Genomic DNA, 8,976 nt, shown 5'->3' on the forward strand with positions numbered 1-8,976 from the left:
GGGAACAGGCGGGGAACACAGCCCAGCCCTGGGAGGGGACGACGGGGGTGTTTGCTTGTCCACCTCCCACGTTTTCTGTATTTAGAAAAACTCAAATTGTGCCTTTGATTCAATTCCCTTTCCTGCTGTTGTACTACTCCAAACCAGATGGGTTCACGAGATGAAACTTCGGAATCTCGGCATCTCCACTTAACTGCTGCCAGGTCTGTGTGTGGGAAACAGCAGAACCAAAGGTATTTTGTTGAAAGCAGCCCACTTTGGGAGGAGCTGAGGTCTTAATAGCAGCAATTAAATTATCTTCTTAATTATAAAGAGGAACGTTGACATCCTTTATCAGCTCTCGACTGCTCGGAGCACACACCTAACCCACTCCTCCCAGCCCCACCACGGCGCCCCCCTGGGCTGGGGGACAGCCGGGTGCTCCTGTGGCGAGGACCTCCATGCCAGTGATCCAGAGATGCCATCTCGGACATCCAAAGGCTCAGTCTTCCTTGGTGGCGTCAGCAGGAGCCTGCACCTCCCGTGGACGGGGCCGGACCTGAGGAAAGGCTCGTTTTCTCAGCCACGTGTGTGTGTGTCCACTGGGTAGGGCCCGTGCAGCTCTGGGGGCTACCCTCTTGCCCCGAAGACAGCCAGCCCCCTACCCCACCCCCAGGAGACCCCCATCCTCTGCAGCCCCTCCCCCAGCACTGGCCCCTTCAGGACAATGCCCCTCCCAGCACTCCTGTCTTCCCAGCCTCCTCCTGGCTCCTCTTGGTTGTCCTAACCTCAGTTCTTCTCCCCTTTGTTCCATCTCAGAGCCCAACCTCTATCCCAGGATGCATTTTCTAGGTTCTTTCCCAGGACCTTTTGTGACCTCATCACCCAGTGAAGGTGGTGATGGCAGCCAGGCCAATGGAGGCCTCGTGCAGGGAGAGGACAGCACTTGGGGTCTCTCCAAGGCCCCGGCTGCACTTGGACCTTCCCCCAGCAGGGGGGGCATCCCCAAGGGCAGGCAGGTTCTCCATGGCAGGGGCCGCCTGGTAGACTGGGTTGCTACCCGGAACACAAGCCCTTCCCACATGCCTTAGTGCGCTGGGACCCCTGTGTGCCCGAGGGCCAACCGGCCGCCGCTTCCTTTGAGGCCAGCAGGTGGGGCTCAGGGCTGCAGGAGCCCCACACAACCGGGTTGGGTGCGAGGCCACCACCTCCTTCCCTCCACCGTTGTGCTGGGGACTCGGAGCCCCCGGGTGTGGCTGTGAGGCTGAAGCAAAATATGGAAGTAGCCGCGTCTGTGCAAACTGTCACCCTTCTGGTAACAGTGAGTGAAATCTTAAAGGGGCTAAGAAAAACAGGCAGCTTCCTTAAGACGCAGCTGGCCCGTCTGGAAGCTCTCTGGCCGGGCCCTTCTCCTGGGAGAGCCTGTGAGGTGGGGACTGGGCTGCCGCTGAGCCAGGAGGCGGGCACTCACCCACCCACTACCCCGTGGCTGGCCTGTGCCAGCGAGAAGCCTCTGGCCATTTAGGGCAAAGTCACTGTCCACGGGGGTGGCCGAGGAGAGGCCACGCCCCACGCGTGCCTGCTGCTGTATTCCCTGACCAGACAGCGCTACCAGAGAGCTGACCCAGCACCCCGAGGAGGCGGGTGGCGGCCCTGCTTCCCCTTCTGCGGGCTGGGGTGTCCCAGGCACATTTCACCTCATTGGCTCTGATGATCAAGCCCTCCCTCCCTTTGGGTGGCTGGCTGGGAGGGTCCATTTAGAGACAGGGCCCAGGACGCAGTCAGCACCCCCTTCAGGAGAGCTGGACACCGAGTCGTGCCCACAAAGTGCTGCAGGGCTGGCCCCAGAGCTGCCTGGGCTTCATCTGCCACTGTCACTGTCCTGTTATCATCTGCTTTCCTGAGTCCAAGGCCACGGGGGCCAACCCCGCCCACTCACGGGCGGGCTGCAGGCAGGAGCCGCCAGGCATCAGGCAGCCCGAAACCGTTGCTGCCAGGAAGGGGCCTGGTCTCAGGTGGGCCGGGACAGCCTCTTCCTCGTGCTGACCGGGCCAATTCACTCCCGGAAGCTGGCCCAGCCTTGTGTTCTGTGGCTGGGTCCCTCCAGTGGTCAGCTGCTTCCATGCATGTGTCTCACCCCAGGGAATTAAGTTCCCAGAAGACAGAGATCCTATCATGTGTACACCCAGAAAATAACTTAACGATGAATGTAAAACCTGGATTAAACCACAGCAAGAGATCACTTCACACCCATTAGGATGGATGGATATTATCAACACAAAACAAACAGAAAATAACAAGTGCTGGTGGGGATGGGGAGAAATTGGAACCCGTGCACTGCTGGTGGGAATGTAAACTGGTGCAGATGCCGTGGGAAACTAGAGTTTTCTCAAAAAGTGAAACATAGCATTACCATATGACCGAGCAATTCCACTCCAGGGAGTGGACCCAAGAGAACTGAGAGCAGAGACTTGAACCTGCACTTGTCTACTCATGCTCAGGGCAGCTCAAGTCACAGCAGCCGAGAGGTGGAAACAGCCCACCTGTCAATAGCTGATCAATGGATAGAACTGATTAATTGAAAAATGGATAAAAAGATATGATCTGTCCACACAGGGGAATAAAAAGGAAGGACATTCTGACACTACAACGTGGATGACCCTTGATGTGATGCTCGTTGAAATGAGCCAGGTACAAGGACAAATCCTGTGTGGTTCCCCCTACATGAGGTCCCTGGGCTTGTCAGATTCAGAGACAGAAAGTAGATGGTGGGGGCCAGGGGCTGGGCAGGGGTGGGGGGAGGGGGAGTTAGTGTCTGATGGGGACAGAGTGTGAGTTTGGGAAGATGAAAAGTTCTGAAGGTGACAGTGGTGACAGCTGCAGGACACTGTGAGTGTACTTGATGCCACTGAGCTGTGCACTTAAAAATGGTTAAAATGGCAATGATTTTTAATGTATATTTATGTATATTTAACAATTAAAAAACGCTGGATTATCCACAGTCTGCAGAAAACCATGCTGTTCATCTCAAATTGATCACCTGTCTCTAAACCAGCAGTTTTTCACACGGTAGTTTTGTCACCAGGAGCTTGGGCAGCATTTGGAGACAGTGTCGGTTGTCACATGGGGTGGGTGGAGGCCGGCCCCCTGCAGTGCACAGGAATCTTCAGGGCAGGTGTCACAGGGTCTGGAGCAGCTCACAGTGCGGCCGCAGTGTTCTGAACCCCTCAGCCTGCCTGGCACACAGCTGGGTGGCAACTGGGTGGGAGAGCGCCCATCCCACGGAGCCACTCTCTTGGCTACGTGTCCACGAGGCCGGGTCTACCCAGCCCCCTCCACGAGCCCCCTGGTGCCCAGGGACCCAGACTTGCCATGAGGCAGGCCATCCAGCCCTGGGCTCCAGCTTGGGTGTGGGGTCAGGACCCAGGAGAGAGCCCCTGCCAGCACCAGAGTCCGGCCAGTCCCATTGGCTCTGGAGCAGAAGGGACCTGCAGGGCAGGCGATGGTGGGATCTTTTTCACTGACCCCTGTTGCTCCTCTGAAACCACCAGGAAAGTCGCTGAGGCTTCACAGTCAGAGCCTGTGCCGACCACTGACCCCCGACATTCAACCCCAGGAGCTGGGCTCTTGCTGGCCCCTCCACCGGCCCCTCCTGGCCTGCCCAGCGTCTCTCTTTCTCTGTTTGTGGGGTTCTGACCCTCAGGGGGCCAGGCCCAGGGTGGGGAGAGGGAGGGGCCAGAGCAACACTTCCAGGTACCTCTCGTGCCCGCCCTACAGTGTTTGCTGAGACACAGTTTCTGCTCTAAAGGACCACATGTCCCCCAGGGAGGGACAGGGATGCCCACCAGGATCGGTCGGGGCAGCTGTGCTCTGGGGAGGGCGGGGGCTCAGGACAGTCTGAGCAGAGGCAAGACCCCTCGGGGGCGTGTCCAGCTGGCCCTGCTCAGGACCGTGCATGACCAGGCTGGTGGGTGAAGCCTCACGGCAGCACATCCACCCACGAGGGACGGATGGATGGGGATGCACCCTAACGTCCACAAAACCAGGACACGGCCAGGTGAGCCTGGCAGGGGGTGGGTGAGACATTCATCCCTCCGTCCACAGGACCTGATGCAGACGAGGGGGGAAGGCGGCCTGGACAGCCTGGGGAGACGGGACACGGTGGGACATGGTGGGACCTGTCTCCACACTCGGAAGAGGCAGAGCTGCAGACACCAGGACAGACACGGCGGCAGGGCCACAGTGCGACTACGAGGTGTGGGGCGGCCGCACCGGGTGGACTGCAGCTGTCGTGAAGCAGGTCCTCCCGCCATGAAGATGGAGCCGGGCCTGCTCACCCCTTCCTGACCAGACCCCACCCTGGTGCTGCCCCTTCCCCCTCCACGCCACGTGTCTGAGCTCGTCCGTGTGTTGGCGTAGCTCTCAGGTCTGTTATTTATTGCTAATCACAAAACAGCCCCTTCCCCCTCTTTACTTCTCCAGGCGGTAAGAGAGCCATCGAGGGCCGGGGGTCACAGCCAGGAAGGCAAGGCTGCAGCGGGTGCGGCCGTGGCCTTGGCTCATCCTGCCCACGAGGAGAGATGTGTATCCAGCAAGTGTCCATCCAGGTCCACCTGATGGGCTATCCCATTTTTTGGGCAAGTGGCTGCAGGCCCCGGGGGCCAGAGCTCACCTGATACCTGGAGGCCGCTGCTTCACGCTGAAGCTGGGCTCTGGCTACACGGGGCTGTGGTTTTTCCCTCCATTTTGGTCTCCGCTTGAAATTTCCAAAAAAAAAAAAAAGTCAATTGTTCAATAAATTCTCAAGATTGATAAATTGTATGTTGTGTAATGGTAATTCCCTATATAGTCACATTCTAACTCAGTTCATAAATCAAAATTTATGAATAAAATAAAATTTCCCCAACACTTAAACACTGGTTGCAAATTCATTAAAAACTCTTCTAAACATTTAACAAAACAACAGCCTCACGTCTACTTCTAACGTCTCAGGAGAGACTAGCGGAAGCTGGTTCTCGCCCGTTTCTCTCCCTCCAAGGCGCGTCCTCAGTTCTGGGGTCTCACTTTGTAAAGGCTACAAACACTCTAAGGCCCTCCATCAGGAGGTGGGGTCTGTGTCTCCCACACACCAGGGCTAGGCAAAGGCAGCTCTTGGTGCCCACCTGGCTCGCTGGCCAAGTCCTCGGTGACCCCACGAAGAATGACTCCCCCGAGGCTGCCACGCCAAGAGCCCACCCAAAGGCACCCCATGGGCGGTGCCCCTGTGCCACCTTGTCCCGTGGAGAGAGACAAACCGCCCGGTGGGCCCTCAGCCTTCCTGACTGACAACTCACGGGCATGCCCCTGAGTCTGGGCTGATTATTAACATTCCAGCAATGGGACCAGACCAGGGACTCAGCTTCTCAACATGCAAGTCTTGACAAACAACAAACACACAGGCATCCTGTCATCCTGTCCTCTTCCTGCTGCTATAACAAAATACCACGGGCTGGGCAGCTTATCAACCAGAGACTCTGCTCAGTTCTGGAGGCTGAAGGTCTAAGACCAAGGCAGATTCGGGGTCGGGCAAGGGCCCACATACTGGTTCGGGCACTAATCCCATTCTTGGGGGTCCACCCTCATGACCTAGTCACCCCCCAAAGGCCCTGCCTCCAACTGCCATCATGTTGGGGGTTAGGATTCCAGCCTATGGACTGTGGAGGTGCAGACGTTTGGGGCAAAACAGTCTTCAGGCGCGTGCGGCTACCTGCTGTGACAGTACGTTTCTGGCACACTTGGTTATTAGAGTGTTGATGCGGATTCTTGGCCTATTTGAACAGAACCAGTGACTGTCACTGTGATGCCCATGGCGGCCCTTGGACCCTCAGAACTGCTCCTGGCCCCTGTGAACACATCCTGGCCTGTGGCAGCTGCGAGATTCACCCCACCCCCACCCCCATCTGCCCAGTGCCACGGAAGCAGCTCTGCTTTAAGGCAGGAGCCACACACGTCTCTGTGAAGGGCAGGCAATGAACACTGGCCCTGGGGCCTGAGGTCCGGGTGCTGTGCACGGGGCGCCGGGCTGCGACACGGAGAGTGAACCTGCCCGCCAGCTCCGAGTCTGAGCGCCCAGGGCAGGTGCTGGCCGTGCACGCAGGTGGCTCCTGCGTCCTCCTGGTGGGATGAGGGAAAGGCCAGGAGCGCCTACTCATTTTCCAGTTCAGCCACCATGAGTCTGTCTTGCTTCCTCATCTGTGGCTGTGCCTCCCACTCAGATGCTTCCCCGAGTGGATCCTTTTGGGACTGGTGGCCTCTACCTGGTGGGCACGGCCCCACCACACAGCAGCCACCTTGCCCTCCCCACCTCACTCAGCTCCGTCCAGTCATGCGCTTCCTGCCTGCCCGGATCCCGAGGGTCCTCCAGATGAGCTGGTGTGATGGTGGCCGCATCTGGGCAGGGCCAAGCAGCCCCAACACATAGGAGACCAGGGAGGGCAGGGAGGGGGCTTCACACCCGCCCTGGCCCAGGTGCACAGCCTGCTCAGCTTAACCCCAGACCAGGCTCCCTGCAAGGTGCCAGCTGGTTGAGCACCGAGCCTCCAAAGAACCTTGGGTCGTCTCCTCTCTGCACACCGCTCCCAGAGCTGCTCCTGCAGAGACATGGGTGGGAAACACCTAACAGCCTTGCTTGCTGGGGGTGCAGATGCTCACGGCATGCAGCACAGAGCAGCCTGCAGGACAGCCCTCCGCAGGGAACCCCTCAGTGGCAGTGTCCAGCCCCTGGGGCTGTGTTTACAGAGTACGTGGTGGTTTGACTTCTCAGACCTCTTGAAGCTCATGGAGCCCAGGAAAAGGTGAGAATTCCCAACCATGCTGCGTCCCCTGGTCATTTGCCTGGCCTGCCGCTGACCTCTTGCTTGTCCAAGAGGGGCCGGGGCAGCGTGATGCTTGGATGACCATGGGACCCACCCATAGAGTGCCAGGCAGCTGGAAGAGGGCCAGGCAGTGGCGAGCTCAGGAGAAATGCCTGTGTCCCCAGACCCACTTCCTCTGGTCCTGAGCATCTGGCAGGGCTGTCACAACCCGACTCGGCCCCATGCATGGAGATTTGGCCACAAGATGTCCGTGGGACACTGCTCACAGCATGTGGCCTTGGTGGGCAGCCCAGAGCCCAGCTCAGGGCCAGCAGCCATGATCTTCTGGGAGCCTCTGCCTGTGCCTTCAACAGAGGTGAGGGCCAGGTATGGATGGACACTGTGTCTCCTGATCCCTCTCCCCCTCCGGGGCTGAGTCACGGCAGGCAGCACACACAGCTCACCCCCAACGCTTGGGAGGCACCTCTGGCTTCTTGTGGTGCCCTGTCCTCTGCCGGGAGGACACGCTGCCACAGCTGTTTTCGTGAATTCAGTGATTCTGCCAAAGGATCGCTGAGCTGATGGCGCGGATGTAAGCGGGCATGGGCACCACGTCCTCAGCCGCGGCCTGGTTTTAGAGGCTGCCCCGGCCCAGCACTCGGCACCTCGGGGTCACAGCTGCGATGGGACCTGCAGAATGACTGGTGTGTTCACAGCTATGCTCTAGTGAGGAGGCCAAGTGGGTCCTGAGACAGAGTCCTTTGTTGTTTAGCACCGGCCTCTAATCCAGTCTCCAGGACAGACCCACGGGAGGGGACGCTGGCCTGAACGCTGGCTTTGCTGGGGGTGGGGGCACATGTGAGATGCAGGAGCCCGGCCAGGCCAGAGAAGCAGAGGCTCGCCACCCGAAAGGGGCACCCAGTGCCCTACTGCCTCCCGTGGACAAGGCAGAGGGTGGGGTCCTGAGCAGACCACAGTGCCCAGAGGACGCCCCACATGCGGGGTTCAAGTCTCCGCAGCCTAAACAGAGCCGCCCATCTTGCTGGCATTCGTGATGTGGAAACCCCTCTGGATGCGCACCACCCCCCAACATCCCAGGGGCCACAGCCCCTCCCAGATATGCTGGAGGAAACCTGGCAGCACCTCTGTCCAACGGGCCCATGGGGAGGCCCGTCCCTGAGCTGTGATGGTGCACAGCCCCCCAGTCAGGGTTGTGCGTCTGGGGGGCCCCGGCTGGATCAGCAGCACAGGTTGCAGGCAGTGTGCTGGGCACCTGGGCCTGGTCGTGGGGCAGATACCTGCTGGTCCAGGTGGCCCAGGTCGGACGTCTGCTTGCTGGATCCAGAACGCTCTGCTCTGCCCACGGGGACCAGGCTAGGCTTCAGTGGCTGCCCATTGGCTCCTCTTGCCGGGGCCCACGGTCATCCGCCCACACCCGCAGCTCTGGACCCTTGTCCACCACGAGGCCCCGCAGCCCCAGGACCTGTCCCCACTGCCGCTTCTGACCTTCGGGGAAGAGTGACCACGGAGCTCTCCAAGGATGCAGGTGGCCCTCACAGCTGTGGGGAGGCACATCTTCTGGAGCCCGAGGAGGGCAAGCTAGTCTCACATGAAGCTCCCCCAACACCCTCGGTGCCCCCCTCTCAGCACCCCACACAGTGCTGGCATTTCAACCCCACTTGTGTCCCTCGTGGTCCCTGCTTCAACCAATCAGCCAAACCTCAGAGCCCTTCAGCCCCCGAGCTGAACCTGGAGGCCAGACTCTCCAGCAGGGCCCTGTTCCAGCGGGTTCGGCATCCCGCCACCTGGATGCACACGTGTTCTCCAGATGCCTGGGAAAGCCACGCAGCCCTTCTGGAGCGCAGCCACCGCAGACCCCACCCTCTCGGGCCTGCTGGGACCCAGTCTGGTTATAAGCAAAGTGTGGAGTAGGGGGGTCCTGAGTGCCCCTTAGGGCCCCTGCCTCGGGGGAGGCCATTTAGGTCCTGCAGCCAAAGGGGGGCTGACCTCAGGTAGGGTGAGAAGGAGGCTCTCCCGGCAAAGAAGCTGATGGAACGAAGGGGTTTGTGGCCCCCAGCTTGGTTGGGCTCTTCCCACAGCCCCCATTCCAATTTTCAGGGTCCCATTCCTTCCCAATCAACAGCCCAGCCTTGAGAGAAGCTGT

Source organism: Hyperoodon ampullatus, assembly GCF_949752795.1.
Source record: "Hyperoodon ampullatus genome assembly, chromosome: 13".
Taxonomy (NCBI): domain Eukaryota; kingdom Metazoa; phylum Chordata; class Mammalia; order Artiodactyla; family Ziphiidae; genus Hyperoodon; species Hyperoodon ampullatus.